Source organism: Drosophila elegans, unplaced genomic scaffold (genome assembly GCF_018152505.1).
Source record: "Drosophila elegans isolate 14027-0461.03 unplaced genomic scaffold, ASM1815250v1 contig_149, whole genome shotgun sequence".
Taxonomy (NCBI): domain Eukaryota; kingdom Metazoa; phylum Arthropoda; class Insecta; order Diptera; family Drosophilidae; genus Drosophila; species Drosophila elegans.
The window spans coordinates 3,130,293-3,147,046 of NW_024545513.1; the positions used below are offsets into that span (position 1 = coordinate 3,130,293).

A 16,754-nucleotide genomic window follows, 5' to 3' on the forward strand; every position below is an offset into this window, starting at 1 on the left:
CCCAAAGCATGCCTAACTGTTTACTTAATTTGCTTCAACCATTAATGAAACGCAAAATATTCAAGGTATTTGCTATTCAAAATAAAAGTTAAATTAAATTTAGAGTTAGGTATACACTTTTTTAAAAGTTGAAACCTACAAACTAATGTTCAATTAGTTCCATTCAATTCAAATATTGTCCAAGCTAATTAATTATCAATGAAATTATAAAATAAATAAAAATCAAAATATCCAAGGTATTTGCCAAGTCAGAACAAAAGTTAAATTTGATGAATCAAATTATAACATAAATACCTGCATTAAAAGACGAGTTATGTTCAAACTCGTGTTCAATTAATTCCATTCAATTCAAATATGGCAACAACATATTAATTAACAATGAAAAGTAATATATAATTTTTTAAGAAAATTCTCCAGATGCCTTCAATAAATCAAATACTTTAATTAGCATTTAAATGGAGGTTTACTGTAAGCCTGAATTTGCTTGCATATTTCAGTAAACTTATTATGCAATTGGTATTTGTCTAAAGTAATTATTATTGAAGCTTAATTCATGGCGAGCTCGCTGAAGTTTTCTCCATTTAAATAAACACTTTCGTTCATGGTTTGTTCAGAAGTTTTTGCTCTTGGAAAAATGGTTCCCAGTTAATAGTAAATTGCAATTGAATGGCAGACGGCCACGCCTCCCGAATCGCAATCAAACGCGATGAAAACTTGCAACGCACACAAGGCGGGAAAAACTTTTTGGAAAAGCGCAGAGAAATTGCTCAGCTGCAATTGCAAAAAAACTTAAATCGAATTCATGACAAATGATCCGCGAATTTTTCATTTGCCTTTCAGGAACTTCTATTAAAATATAAAATAAGTAGATCTAGATTGTTGAAAAGGGGGCGTCGCGTCGCGTCGTGTCAGTTGAGATGACCTGAGAAATCGGATTGAAAAAACCCAAAAAAAAAAAAAAAATAATAATTCAAGGTTAAGTCTAGGTCCATTTACCCCTGTTTTTGGGTACATTTCCTCACTTCTTTTTTTCTTTTTTGTTGCCTCTTTTATTATGGTATTTTTTCACTGTCTGCGTTGGTCAAAAAGGTTAAAGCCAAATTAGAAAACAAAGTCGTATGCTTGAGTGCACAGTCAAGGGTGCTTCTTCTTCTGCTTTTGCCTCTTCTTCTTTTCGGAAAGACTGACCATGATGATGATAATGAGTTTGCCTAGCCACACTTGAAATGTAATTAGAGTGCAGCCAAATGCATCCACAAAGCAGAAATAAATGTAGGGAAAGGGCATTACATTTTATGTAGTTACTAGTCGTAAACTTGGAACATATTAAAACTTAAATAGTAAAACCTTTATAAAAATAAATGTGTATATAAATATCAGCTATTTGCTTTACACTAGCAAATCAGCAAACCTTCTTCAAACAGTAGTCTGCCAAAAAAAAATTCGCTGATAAAAAAAATGAAATAGTGTAAATAAATTGAATCCAAAATTCTATATTTCATACTCATACTCAAGATATAATATTATAATGTAAAAGACAATGCGTATTAATTGCCTATTTAAGATTAAAATTTTAGAATATTAAGTTTAAAATGGATTATATTTATTCAATATGCATTAAATATTTAAGTTTAACATGGCTGAAATTAAACATACATTTACAGATACTAAAACCTAACCGAAAATAGTCAATTGCAATATTGGAAATAACTAAAGACCACAATGAAAGAATGGACACTTGGATTTGGATTTTGCCTTCCAATAGATTTGTCATAAGTGAAATGGGGGTCTTACATTGATGTCGTGTGTAGGTTGTGAGGTTTGCGGTTCACTTTTGACCCTATAATCTGTCACAGAGCTTGCCTTTTTCTCCGTCGGCAATTTATCAATCGATCGCATAGCTCCGGTCATCGGACTGAGAAAGTCTTTCGTATTTTGGCCACTACATCATCGATCGATCAGCGGGGTCTTTTGTTCCGCCAACGGGTTTCGGTTTCTCACAGACTTTTACATTGTAAACTCTTCATTTGGCGCACTGCGAAAGCGTTGACCAAAATTGACACAAGTCAGAGTCAGCAGCAAGCAGCATTGAATCTTCGACGACTTTCGCCTCGAAATTCGAACCCGAATTCGCAAAGTTCAATCGCCTTCGGGCAACGACGCAATGATTGCAGATTGCAGATGGCAGATGGCAAAAACTAGGCTTGTATTTCACATTCCAGATTTTTGCGATGGATAAGTGCATTTCATAAGCCATAAATTTGCAATTTTACTTTGACGAAACTTTGCTTTTTGGGCCCCAGGGTAATTGAGGTATGAATATGTACCCGAGTTTGGGGCTGCCTCCCTGCAAGAACCTGCAACAGGAGCTTATGTTTGCATTGCCAGAGCAAAGTTTACGCAACTATATTTTTTTGTTGTTTGAGCAAAGGTTGCTTCACAATTGATCCTGTGTTTGCAGAAGCGTAATTTTGCGAGAGCGAAGCTCCTCAAGCTATTGGTCTTATATGAGCTCTATCCGAGAAGTTGTCCCGTCTCGGGAAACTTTGTCTTCGCTGTCTTCACTGTCTTCGCTGTACAATGGGCATCATTTGCAGCAGGACATGTCAATCAAGTAGCCAATGTGCCCTCTTGAATGTAACCAACCACACTTGCAGTGCCAAGTTTGACTAACGAATCATTCAAAGTTTCTTGTTGTCGGGGGTTGCACTCGAAAGTTTTCTACTAAACTCCAGGCGCACCTGAGACATTTGAATGGGGTCACTAGATGGCCAAGCTAACTGCAGTAATAACAAGAAAAAAAACCAAAAAAAATGCTCTGTTACCAAGTTTATGCTACAATTTTCATGAATTCTTAAATGCGATACAGACGAATTCATTAAAAAATATCAGCAGATATCCCAGACGTGTAAAATTAAGTGCCTACTTAATTCACAGCGTCTGGCGTTGCCACCTTGTTCATAGAGAGTTAAGTAAAATTGGTTGTGCATCATTATTTAAATTTTGTATGCAAGATATTATATTGAAATTGTGTTTATGGTAATTTTCCATTTCATGAAATGCTTGTCATAATTTATTATACTTTAAAAGAGTTTTAACTTGAGTAGAGAAAAGTGTAAACTTATTCACTCATCGAAAAGTGAACAGTTCAAGGGAATGCCATCCAACAACCACTGTCTATCTAACGAACCACTCAAAACTCAAAGTTTCTCGTTGTCGGGCTGGTTACTCAATCCAATCCAAGCCCCGAATGCACTTGAAAGTTTTCCAATGAACTCTATGCGCACCTGAGACACTTGAGTAGGGTCACTAGATGGCCAAGCTATCTGGCATTTTTTTTTTTTTTTGAGACGGCGATCAGTTACCTGAAATCGCCACGCATCGCTTGACAAGTTCAAGTTTAATGGAAGCAACGCAAACGCAGACGCGGAGTTTCGTGCGCTGTAAAAGTCGCCAGCAATTCGCGCCACCGGCATTTTGTTAGAAAACCACTGACTTTGGCAACGTGTCAAGCCGGTTTTCGGTTTCACATGGCCACCGGTCAGCATTTTTGCAGCACGCGTCCCACTCCAAAATACACAAGACACAGACAGAGATTTTTGAAACAGAAAAACACAGATACAAATACGAACCAATGCGGCGCACACACACTCGCAGTGAGTGAGAGAAAAAGAAAGAAAATCCGGTCCGGCCACGCTCAATAAAAATGTTAATTTGAACTGTAACAAGTTCAACAACAGCAGTAGCAGTAGCCGTAGCAGCAAAAACAACATAAACAAGAGCAACAAATTGCAATTTCACCTCAATGCAGCCGGTTGCAGCTAATTGAATGAATCAAAGCAAAGAAGCCCGAATAATTCCCAGGAATTCCAAGAAGAGAGTTAGAAATGAAATCCCTTGAGTGGATTCAAAAATATGATTCATAGTACTGAGCTAAGCGCACCCTGATCTTATAAAAATCAAATCAGTTAATAAGATTCAAAACAAGTTATCAATTATTGTTCAACCACCTTAACCATTTATCTAATAAAGAAAAACGCAAACGTTTAATGCAAATCAGAACAGGGAAACAATAAGAGTTCAATGATCGTTGCCAAAAAATATATATTCATAGCGATATCAGACTTACATTGATGTTAATAATATAATAAGCATCTATTTAAGTTTCGCCTTATCTAAGAACTATTTTAGTTCAATGAACGATAAGTAAAAGATACATTTTTCACGAAAAATGATAATTTGTTATACAAATTTAAAGACGTAGGAGGTAATTCCTCATTCATATTGAAGATATTTGGGGCTGCAAAACAGTTGAAAGTTTACAGTTTTTTAAGTCTGCGTATCTTTCGAAACAATCTGACCCTGTGGTTAATCTGATCTATGCAAATTAGTTTTGTTGCGCATATATTATTAATGGATATAAATAAAGCGACGTGCGATTACCGCACTCAGTTGATGACTTTAGAATAGCTATAACATTTTAGTTTTCCCGTCTTATAAACTAAATTAGACCCACAAAAAACTGAAAGTTGAATTTTAATATGGTGTACTTCAACTAGTTTTTCAACCTTGTTCGCATCTTCGTAAATGGTCTTGTAAATCCCCAACCCGGACTATTTCAATTATCTAGTTCAACTGGCCATTTCCGCCTTCGATCAAAACTTCAACCGAAAAAGAGATAGAGAGAGAGCAAACAATAATAATAATAAATAATAATGGTTACGGTTTCTTCCTCTGTCTTCCGTATCGTGGCATTCGTCTTCTTTTGCAGCGTTTTATTGAACAAATAAATAAACACCGTAACAGTTCATCATGTATCATCATCGTCGTGATCATCATCATCATCATCATTGATTATGTTTATGTGTAGCATTTTCATAATCAATCAATTGATTGGACAGAGGGGATAGGAGGGAAATATAGCTGAACCTCTTGGCTAATCTGGGTTATAGTCCATGGGAAACAGTTATTTTAGATGAAGAAATAGTTCCGTTCTCTTTTAATGAAAGATTTGAACATTCTATCGAACCTGAGCTGCCTACGAAATTTGCAAACGTATTTCATTGTGTATTCATCCAATAAATTCCTCGTTTGTAAAACTGCGTAAAATTCCACAAAATTACCATGACTCAGTTTCGATGAGGAATTTACGCTGCTCATCAGCTAAATATAGGATGTAGACGTTTAAATCAGCAACCGCAACCTCAGCCGCAGCCGCAAAATTAGCATATTCGTTAATGATGTACCGACCGAAAACCTCTTCTTAACCCCTTTTTTCAATCAATAATCAGCGTAAATTCAGGTGTTAATTTATATTTGATTAATTGTTAATTTGGACAATAAAATATGTCGCACATTGATTTCCGCAAAAACGCAAAAGGTCGAGCAACTTTCACGGCGACAATACTAAAATTGAAACGTTTGGGGAACGGAATGGAATGTCGTTGTGTGGCTACGTTATTATTATGTGTTCGTATCTTTTTAATTGACGCGTAATTAGTTTGAGTACACGCACAACGGCGCTGTGAGTTGAATTGGCGTCGAATTTCCTTGAGACACGCCCTCCACTCGATTTTTGTCCATGATTTATGGCAGCCTTATGCCGAATGCCGTGTGTGTTGGGGACACATTGCCAAAGAGTGACCAAAAACCGGCAGAAAAAAGTGAGGCGTGCCCTCTCACAGCAGGTGCCAAAAGCGAAATAACCCACGAAATTCGAGGGACACTGAATTTCCCACTCCCAGTCTCGAGTTCCCACCACAAAATCACCAAACGATGATGATGGCCAGCCGGAAATATCCCACAGACATCAAATTTGTGGGTCTCGCCGTCGTGTGTTTAGCAGCAAATTGTTGACACAACAAAAATTGGGGATTGGAGTTTGGGAAGGGGAGAAAAACCAAAAACTCCAAAACAAACAGCAAACAGCAAAACAACACAAAATTAAACAAAACAACAAACCGTCAAAAGTGAAGGTGTTGCTCGCTCGAACAAACACAACTAAAAATGTCTATTATAATGGCATATAAAAAAGCGTTTATGCAAATCGGCCCCCACAAGCATTTCATACAACTCCCCTTTTGTAAATCCGGAATTCGCCTTCATGGAAAAAGACATAAATTAAATGAATAATTTACCAAATAAACAAATAATGTTCAAAACATTATTAAACTGCCATTAAAATCAATCACACAAATTGTAGAAATATTTACCGTAGTTGCACGCAAAAGTAAAAAATAGGAATTCCTTTGAATAATTGATTTTGGTCACACTGAAAATAGTTTCCAATGCTAAGCAACTGATTAAAAAAGTCATTATTTCTGTGTAAGCCTAAAAGTAATTAATATTAAATTAAATTGGGAACAACTATAGATGCAACAATAACTAATCAAGCTATAAAGAATCCACAAAAGTTCTCCTTTCTCTAGCACAAAAAGCCATACTGAATTCAATTTGAAGACATTTAGCATATTAAGCCTTTATTTATTCGCAAGAATAAAAGCAAGATTATACAAAACGCTAGTAATAGGGAACAAATGGGATTAAAGTAGATGAAGAAACAAACGTAAAACACTTGAAAATATGAATTTTTAAACAAACACAAGAATCAGCTCGTAAAATTCACATTTCGAAAGAAGTCAAAGAAAGTTGGCTGATTGTAGAGAGGCTATAAAAGTTGGCTGTCACATCACCGAGAGTTCCTAAAAGTCATCAGCGCTTTCAGGTGTCATTCATCACCGAGTCTTCACTGCCTTTTGTGTTATGTCACTCAAGTCAGTGACGACTGCTGATTTATGCAACTAATCCAAAGGCAACTGCTGCTTGAGATGATTTCAGCCATTGCGTTTCAAGCACTTTCAACTTTGCTGTCCGCACTTCAATTTCAACTTTTGATTGCACTGCATTAAATTGATTTTTGCTGCTTTTTAATAACAACTTCATCTTGCCAGCTTCTTCTTCATCTACTTCTGCATCTACTTTTTCATCATCAGTACCATCATTATCATCATCATCATATATGTATAGTAAACCATCGTCTTAGGATTCGTTGTTGTTTCTGTTATTAGCGCGCATGATTGGCATTTCAGTTTCTTCCGTTTGATTTCTTTCATGCTCATCAGTTTATTTACTTTGATTACTTCACATAAAAAAAAAACAAAAACAAAATATAAATAAAAGCAAATTGCAGTTGTCTCCAATGGAAATTAATTTTAACCATTTGGCTACTTCCGATTTTCAGCGGTTACATGAGCAACACGTAATTGCCACTAAAAGTGACTTGCCCAAAATCTTGTCGTTTTCGTTTGGCTTAGAAACCTCATCGCCAAAGTCATCGAAAGCTCCAATATACAAACATACATACATACATATAGATTGTATAGCTGGGAAAATGGCTGCGAGACATTCACTTTTCTTGCCACATTTCGTGGTAAATTGAAGCTATATTTCGGCACACGTCACGATCGCTAAAAAAAAAAAAAATAAATTGCAAAGAGCGTGGGGCGCAGATTGCCAAACATATCGCCATTGTGTTTCAATCAGGCTCTGGGATTCCCACTCAATTTCATTGCAATCCTTTCAATAATGGGTGCTCAATTAAGGATCCTTTTTAGGAAATTCGTAGCATATTTCAATTCAATTTCCATTTGATTGCTTTCTTAGTTTTAATGATCAAACGACTTAAGTCGGTTGTTGACTTTTTTGAACTTTTTGGAATTGAATTGGTCTGGCTTGAACTATTCTTTCCTGTTGAAAGAAACATTTTTTCAATGGGCTAGATATGAATTTTCTGTTATACATTTTTGTTAATTTATTAATTTAATTTATTTAAAAATGACCAAACATTGTCAAATTTATGATCTTACTTGCTAGTAAAAACATTTGGAAGGAACATTTGTTTTATGCCATTTTTATTTTAAAGGTATAGTTTTTTGCTTGCCATTTTAGTTGTTCTTGCTGTTTTTTTATAATTGTTGTTCTTATTGTAGCTGTTGTTTTTGTTGTTGTTGTTGGGCGGAAATGGCTCGTTGGCAGAGGCGCGCTTTGTTTTTCGCAAGTGGGCGCGCGCGGCTTTTTCAATAGTATTTTTCACACTTGTGAAAATTAAAACTTAACTGAACATTTTGTTTGTGGCTTCTGCTGCTGGGCATTGTTGTTGTTGTTGTTGTTGTTGTTATTGTTATTGTTGTTGTTGTTGTTATTGTTGTTGTTGTTGTTATTGTTGTTGTTGTTATTGCTTGCTTTAGTGTTGTCGTTGGCGCTTTTTATTGTTTTAATTACACGCGTTTTTCCGCGCATTGTTTCAATGACCGACCGTCACGCGCCACAAGCCTTTTTTCCCCTTGTCGTTTGGTTTCCCCCCGTTTTTCCGACATCGCACCACCGTTTGTTTGCAAAATGAAGTGGTCACCCTCTTCTCCCGCCTTTTCCACCACTTTTGGCCCCAACCCCCCTTTATCCAGCCTCAATCCTTCGAGGCATTAATGATAATTTCAAAATGACAAAAACGCAACTCCCAGGGCATCTCGTTGGTTGACTAGCGATGGACTTACGGAAGTAATGTGATTGTGAAATTAATCGGGAAAATATTAATAAAATCCAATTTAAAAAAAAAAAACAGCAGCACAAAACCGTAAATAAAATAAGTAAAAAAGAACTTGGTTTCAACAGTATTTAAAATCTATTACTAAAAAAAAGGTGTAATTTAAAAATCTTAAATCAAAAACCTAAATAAAGAAGAAATATTCAGTTTAAAATCAAAAACTTTTTGGCTTGAAAAATAAAAAAATGTTTCATAAAACCTTTAAAAAATTAAAATAATTAGGGTAAGGTAAATTTATAAAAGAATTTAAAGCTCATTACAAATTTTTTTTTTAAATTAAAATTTTAATTGATTTTATTTTTGGAAAAAACATAGAAAACATATATAATAAAATTTAAACAATAGAGACAGTAAATAATAATTCAATGGTTCAGAAAGCACTAAAATGATTTAAAAAAATAAAAAATAAACTCTCATACACTTATAAAGATTTTAGAATACACTTTACAAGAAAATTACATGAAAGTACATATACTATATCTGATTTTAGATTATAGAATACACAGTAGTCACAGAACCATCCTCAATAGTTTTACCCATCTCCGAGGTTCGATGTCGGCATTGTAATCAATGAACTGGCGGGCTGCAGTCCAGTTGGCAGTTCGCAGTCCGCGATTCACAGAGTTCGAGTTCGAGCAACCCCAAGATAAATGAAATAAATGAATGGCCGCCCGCCACTTCGCCCCTCGTTCACTCATTCCGTCCGTGCATTTTAATGCCTTAATGAAAAATGCATTTTTAATTATTTTTTGTTCATTTACAGGCAACTTTTTGCTGGCCGCCCGCCCAGTTGGCTGGCGGTTGTTGGCTTATGCGGCGTATGTGTAATTTATTGTGCTTTATATTCATCCCGACGTTGACAAGTTTAAGTTGGCATTTGCGCAACGAAATGACGGTTAACTGTTAATGTGATATTCCCCACAATTACTGTTTTCTTCGAGTGCATGGGATGCAGGTGAAAACCGTTAGTTCCAGATCGAGTTTCCATGCCAGCAGCAACAACAGCAGCAACAGCAACAAGAAAAACAACTGCTACAATGGGAAGAGCAAGCAACGTCGAGGACAAATATCGTATTTCATCATTTGTTTAAGCCAAGCCTTTGGTTTGCTAAGGTAGCAAAAATACACTGCTAGAAAAGGGCTTTTATAATTGCCAATTCAATTAAAAAAAATATTGAGCTTTTGAGGCATTTAATACTAAACAAAAACAAAAATTAAAATAAAAATTAATAGTATATATAATTATACAAATTGTAATTTAGACTCCTAATTAAAAATGATTTATTCTTGTTCGTCCATCTTTTTTTTTTCTTTTGTAATTATATGTTGATTTTTGAAAATGTAATTATATTCCTCTGTTATAATACTTCTGACAAGTGCGTTAACAAAAAATTGTGCTGAACTTGTAGCACTATAACTATCATAAATAAATAAAATAAATAAATTCTAATACGATTTGTATAGATTAAACGTTTTTGTTACAAATGTACAGATATTTTTACCATTTCTAATTAACAGTTGATAAACATATTATTTATTTTTAAATTAATATTTTAGTGTTCTTATTGCTGCACATATTTATCAACTCCCAATTATGTTAAATGCCAAAACAAGTTAAATAAGAAGAAGTATATTGTTTCAGTGTATCGGCACAGCCAAAGGCAAGAGCATGATGGCTTGTCATTCATTAGGATAGCATGTCATTCATTAGCTTATAGCAGCAAACCCTTTCTGATCCAGTCGCTGCACCCAGTTAGCAGTTACAATTCGAAGGGGAAAGTAAGGGCTGAACAAGGGAGGAATGAGGGGGAAAGACGGAGACTCTGGCGACGCGACAATGACATCAAAATACGGCGGAAGCAATGCAACTTGGTTTGGTTGTCATCGGGTTTCAGAGACCAATTTGTTTTTGCTTCACTTAAGACAAGGCAGGCAAATGCGAATGGGTGCGAGTGAGAGAGCAGAGGGAGCAGGAAAAGAGATCGCAATAGCGAATTATTGCTTTTGGTATTGAAACGTAAAAATATTTAGTTTTTTAATTCTACTGGTTCTCGGCTTATTATTATTTTTGGTATAAAAAAGCCTTGTAAATATGCTCTTTGATTCGATTTCAAGGCAATTTGACTTCAATCATCCTCTTATAATCTCAACATGCTAAGCAAGAATTAACCTTCTTGGCTTCACCTCCTAATAACATTATTTCGATTACGAAGTACTTTCATGAAAACTTTAAATTTCATTTATTTCTGCTGCCAAATGAGTATGTCATCACAATTTTCTCATAATTTTAAATTTCATTTCACGCCTCAATTCCTAGTTTCCATATCAATTTCAGCTGATTGTAAACATATTACTCCGTCGTGCCGAAACTTTTTGCTGTTGTCTGTTTGCCCAATTGCAGCATGAAATTGTAAGAAATTACCTCTAATGCAGAGTGCATGTAATTGTGACGTTGTCGTGTCAATGAAACGTATCAAATCAAATCAAATCGAAGCGAAATGATAAGCAACTTGCAACATGGTGAGTTGTTCAACCAACCAACCGTAGCCATCTTTTCATGTCAACAATGGAAGAAAACGAAAATGGAAATGAAAATAAAAGTTTCAACTACAAATTGTCCGCTCTGGGTCGGCTGAATTTTGTTTTTGGGGGCGGCAGCAGGGAAAAGCTAAAAGTTGACGAGACACTTAATTACTGGTTTTTCCGCTTCACTAAACGCAACATGTTTTTAATTCGAAGGTGAATGACGCCGGCCGGGCGACTTTCCAGTCAACAATTTTTAAGGCGGCCATCGAAATGAGATTTGTCAACGCAAAGAAAAACATTTCCAGAGTTTCGGTTTTATATATCTGCTAATTTTATATATACCATGTTATACATTATATATTAGTATCAATTTCCAAGTTTTATTTTATTTAAGTTGTGCGCAAGCCTTAAATATTGGAAAAAATTATTTATATTGAAATGGTTTGCATGGCTATAAAGGCGTGTATATAGATTTTTTTTCTTTTATTTATTTATTTTTATTTTTGATTGAATTATTTATTTATTTATTAAGAATTATTAGCCTAGCGCTCACGTTTAATATTAAGATATTAAAAAATCATTTTACGAGTTTTTGATCAGGGGCGTTTGCAAAAAAAGATTCCTTCTTTTTGAACCGAAAACCAATCCAACCAACAATTTGACAGCAATTAGCTCAACTGGCCAAGCCAAACAAAGGCCGCGCCGTATTCAATGCAAACAATTTGCTCAACTCATTGTGGGAATCAATCGCCTGTTTAGATTCAAGGCCATTTGGCAGCCAAATTAAAAGTACAGAAAATCACAGAAAAACACAGCAATAAAGCAGTATAGAAAAAAACCTAGTAAATAAATAGGCAAGCAGCTTAGAGTTAACAAGCAAGAGTTTTGTTGACATTTTCGCGGGGAACTTGGAGGGTTCCCATCAAAAGGCCAAACATGATTGGAATTCGAGATGCGAATCTTGTGGGTTGGTTGGTTACCAAATATCCGAGGATTGCATTCGCATTCTTTGCGCTAATGACAATCGGAAATGTCTTACGTTCCCTTCTCTGTCTCTGTCTGTGTCTCTGTCTGTATCTCTCTCTATCTCTCTTTGATAGAGACTCCTCCAATATTTGCCCTGAATGAGACACTAAAGTGAATTATTAGTTGGGCAAATAATTGCACAGTTGGCTTTGCACAATGTCTCTCCCTCGACGAGGATTCCGCCGACAGCTTGTGACAATATTTGGTCAGCGTAATGGTGATGGCAGGAGACCAGGGAAAATTCAGGAGGGAAAAGCTGCGGGGGAGGCCTTATAATCAGAAGTCATGTTTTCAGGAGCTAATTTCTTTACTTCCTAATTAGGTATATCAAACATAGCAAATATAAGAACTTACATAATATCGAGCGTTATGATTTAAATGTAATTACGTCCTTAGATCGAAAATATCCTTGTTATTTATTTTAAATATTTAAAATCAATCTAGCAGCCCTATATTAGTAATCAATTACTACCCCTTTTCATATAAGTGACCCCAATCAGAACTGCCCCATCTGCACTTCATACAAAGTGCCACATTGTACTTGTCATCGCCACCGTTCGATTCTAATAAAACAAGAAAGACGAAGTTTATATACTCTAACAGCTATAAAACAAATGAAACGTTCTATAAAAAAACTTAATATAAATTTTTAAGTGTTTATGTTTATTATGAAGTTGAAATCGATTTTCAATTAACTATCGATTAAGTGCACAAATTTCAATTATTGTTGTTATGTTCCAAAAGCCTCAAACCTGAAAGACTAGTTTTAATATACCCTCTGCAACGAAGGTATAAAAAAGGTTGCTTTATCTTGATCTTGATGATGATTATAATGACGCTGATGTGGTGGTCTTTCACTCTTTTTTTTTTTTAACCCCCCGATGACGTTGCAGGCAGTGTGCTGTTTTTTGCATGGGCTTACCAGTCCATCTGTCTATAAAAGCGAGGCATCTATTTGCATTTACTTCCCTACTGTTCTGAAGCCCCCTGCTTTTCCCACCCTTTTCCCCACTTTTTCCCCACTTTTTGAGCTCAGCGGGCGGTGGTCGAGTTGCAGACATTCATTTTGGTTTATAGGTAAGGCCTGCGCTCTGCCTAGCACTACAGCCTCTGCCCCAACCCATCCATCCATCCATCCATCCATCCCTCCAGCCTCCAATATATCCACACCCAACTGAGCTGGAAAGCAATTTAGTTTAAGGGGGATGTTGGGCCTTGCCTTTTATAAATGCATTTTACACTCTATTTTGCACTCACCATTTAAATTGTGGACATTGGATATATATGGCCCAGGCTGCAACTCCCGTTTTATCTGCAAAAAAGGAAGAATTAAAGGTTTAAGAGTTAGTTGTTGGTATGTTGGCAGCAATGGATATTGATATATATAGATGCAAGAAGTGAGTGTCTTCTTCAAGTTGAAAGAGGTATTTCAACCTTTTCATAGTGAAATAATGTGCATATGGTTTGTAAAAAAGAAATTTTCAAGTGGATTGTAAGTAAAGAGCTTAGAGAACATTGCTCTATTTCGTATGCACTAGTAATGTTCAACTTAAAACCTGATTTACCGCCACCCAACCCAGCGCTATCATTACCTAATAGTTGATCTGCATGCCCATCACGTCGCCCTTTTTCTACTTCTAACTAAAAACAGGTGCCAAAAAGAATGAGTGTTGGCAAGAATGCGAATGAGCATCTTTACCAGAGAATAAAACTCATTATTTTACATTTGTGTTGTTTCTTTTTTTTTTTTTTGGTTCATGACCCAGAAACGGAGAACGATCTTTTTTTCTGGACAATGTGTAAGTATCTTGGTCGCGGTTCCGACGCTCGTGAAACGTGGAAACGTGAAATGTACGTGCGGTCATCTGTCATGATTCTCAGTCAACCACTTGGCCTACAAAATCGGGGGAGTATATATATATAAATGGGGGGAGACTACGGTTCGTTCTGTGGTCCACAGGCCAACTCAAAACACAACAACTCAAACTTCAAAACCAAAACCCAAAACCAAGTCCATTGTCTATGTGCGTGCGCTTTGCTTAAATGTCAATTATATCACGCTTATTAGATTTTTGATGGCCTTCATCACGAGACGACGAGACGTTGATGATGATGATGATGATGATGCGAGAAAGCAGCCAAAAAAAATAAAAGGAGAGTCGCAGCGAAAATGTCATAGCTCTATATATAGTAGATACTCCACATACGAAGACTGCCGCCGACGTAAAAATAAAAGTAATGCGTCGTCGCTGCTTTTTTATGGCCTTTTAATGCGATCTTAACGCGTGTGTGTGACAAAGATCTGGCATCAGAAAGAGAGGCACAGTGCCGGACAGAAAGAGACAGCCTGCTGAAGACAGTGACAGTTTTCTTCGCCTGTCTAGACGGTAAGAATATTGACCAGACGTTTTTTTTCTTCTTTTTCTTCTTTTTTTTTAATCGGATCAAGTGGGTCAGTTGAGCAGCAGGTGCGTGAGAAGCTCTCTACCGGAAATGGTAAATAACTGATCATCCCATAATGCACATCTAGGCTAAGATCAAAATCAATATTAAAAGAAAGCTTTGCTTAGATTATTAGCATATTTATCTTTTTAAAAATATTTTGGGATCAAAAGAATTTTGATAAGCTTTTCTCATTAAACTCGTGGAAATTCTCGCCAATTTTATCAATAAAATGAATTGAGCTTCAAATTGTAACCTTTTTTAAATCACTAAACAAAGCTTTTTTTCAAAGTCAACTTATTTTCAAGACCATAAATGGGAGAACATAAAGTGCATTAGTTGGTTGACGACCCCCAAAATCGTGGGAAATCTTTCCAAATCTGAGCCTTACTTTCTCCACATTTAGGTTCTCTCTAAATGATGCCAGAGAAGCCAAAAAGAAAAATAGTATTTGATAAGGTAATAAATGCCCAAAGATTTTTAATTTGTAATTTGGTCAAGATCGCAGCAACACATAAATGAAGAAACATTTACACACTTTTTGGGTTATTGTTTTTTTCCAAAGGCCCTTAATCAAGTGACTGAGTTTGGTTTTTTAAATCGTAATATGATTACAGACACCACAGACACCCCTCCTCGTACAACTCTTTGCTGTGGCTTAATGTTCCTCTTTCAACTCTAACCAATTTCCAAACATTTTCCGCAGATACAATAAAAAAATGCTCAACAATAAAACTAAAACGAGCTCTCTGGACAGCAGAGCAGAGCAGTAGTAGGGGCGCTATATAACTTTGTTCCGCCAACGTAACGACATTTTGTACGACCCCATTTCCAAAGTCGTAATAATTTCATGAAAAACGCAGCGACGTCGACTGCATTTTGGTTTTCACTTGGGGGGCGGGCCAAAAAATACAGCCGGATGGGGGGTGGGTGGTGGGGGGTAATGTTCCAGTAAAAGGTATTTTAACGCTGGAATGCCTTCTTTTCCTCCCACTTCGAATGTCGGAAAATGAGTCGGAGGAGTTTTTCCTCTTCGGCTGCTTTGTCATGAAAAATAACTTCGCTTCGTTGAAATGACAGTCACGATTTTCTTTTTTTCCCGTTTTTTGTATTTCTACTTGTTGTAACTCCTCCTGGTTACGTTGTCTGGTTTTTTATGATTTCCATTCTTCACGAAAGATCCTGGTCCTTTTTTCGGGCAGTGTAGCAGACTAAATGAAAGATGATGAATTTATTAAATTCCCCTGTCTTTGCAAAATGTGAAGGTTGGTGGAAAAAATGGGTTTAAAATGATATTGCCTTGCAATTTTGTTCCAAAAATGTCAACCAAATTGGCAAGGTAAAACACGCACATCAAGATTTGATAGCAGCAAATGTGGGTTTTATCCACTTTCATTAAATTACTTGATTGTCCTTTTGTAATTTCTCTTTTTTTTGTTGTTTTTTTTATAAATTATTAAGTACATTTTTTATGTTTATCAATTTATTATATTATCGTTTTTTTTACGTTTCTTAAATGAAATATCTCTTTTTGTTAATTTAAATATGTACTTGTTTAATTGAATAGTTTATTTTATCTTTAGCGAGGATAAATCTAATGGATTTCTTCATTTTTATACTATTTTTTATACTTTTTTGTTCTCAAGGCTGCATAGGTAAATATTCGTTTCGCAATAGTAATGTTTCTCAGAGATTGACAAAGTTTATATGCATGTTTTTATTTTTGGATCTCCGTTTTTTTTAACCACACCAAACAGAGCTAAACAAGAATGGTAAACTTTGTTCCGTTTCCGTTCGTGTTTTTCGTGATCCTTGCCCAAATTCTTTTCAAACAATTTTTCAGTCCTGCCCCCTCGGAAAAACTTTTGGTAAACTGCGGCGGCTAATAAAGAATGTAGATGGAGCAAATTGCTTGGCCGAAAGGTGAAATTTCATAAATTTCGTGAAAGAGAAACGAATGGAATGTCCGCGGGGCGAAAACTCTGGAAATGCGCGAAAAAGCGGGAAAAGCAGCACGTGAAGAAAACTCATTGGGCGGCGTAACTTTATTCGAACAAAACTTGGCCAACAATCGTAAAAATTGCACTCTACCATTAATCTGAAGGTCTTGCCCAATCTTGACTTGACTTTTTTTTTATTTTGGACCCCTGTTTCGATA

The 16,754-nt window shown here is 35.9% G+C and overlaps 1 protein-coding gene across 2 annotated transcripts in view; it reads right to left on the bottom strand.

Annotated features, from left to right (window-relative positions):
* Positions 1–16,754, bottom strand: part of LOC108138401 — an 89,536-nt gene that overhangs the window by 33,814 nt on the left and 38,968 nt on the right. For both annotated transcript variants that reach the window (XM_017260582.2, XM_017260583.2), the window contains one exon: positions 13,412–13,466. The gene's annotated coding sequence lies outside the window, so the exon portion shown is untranslated. The remainder of the gene's footprint in view (positions 1–13,411; positions 13,467–16,754) is intronic.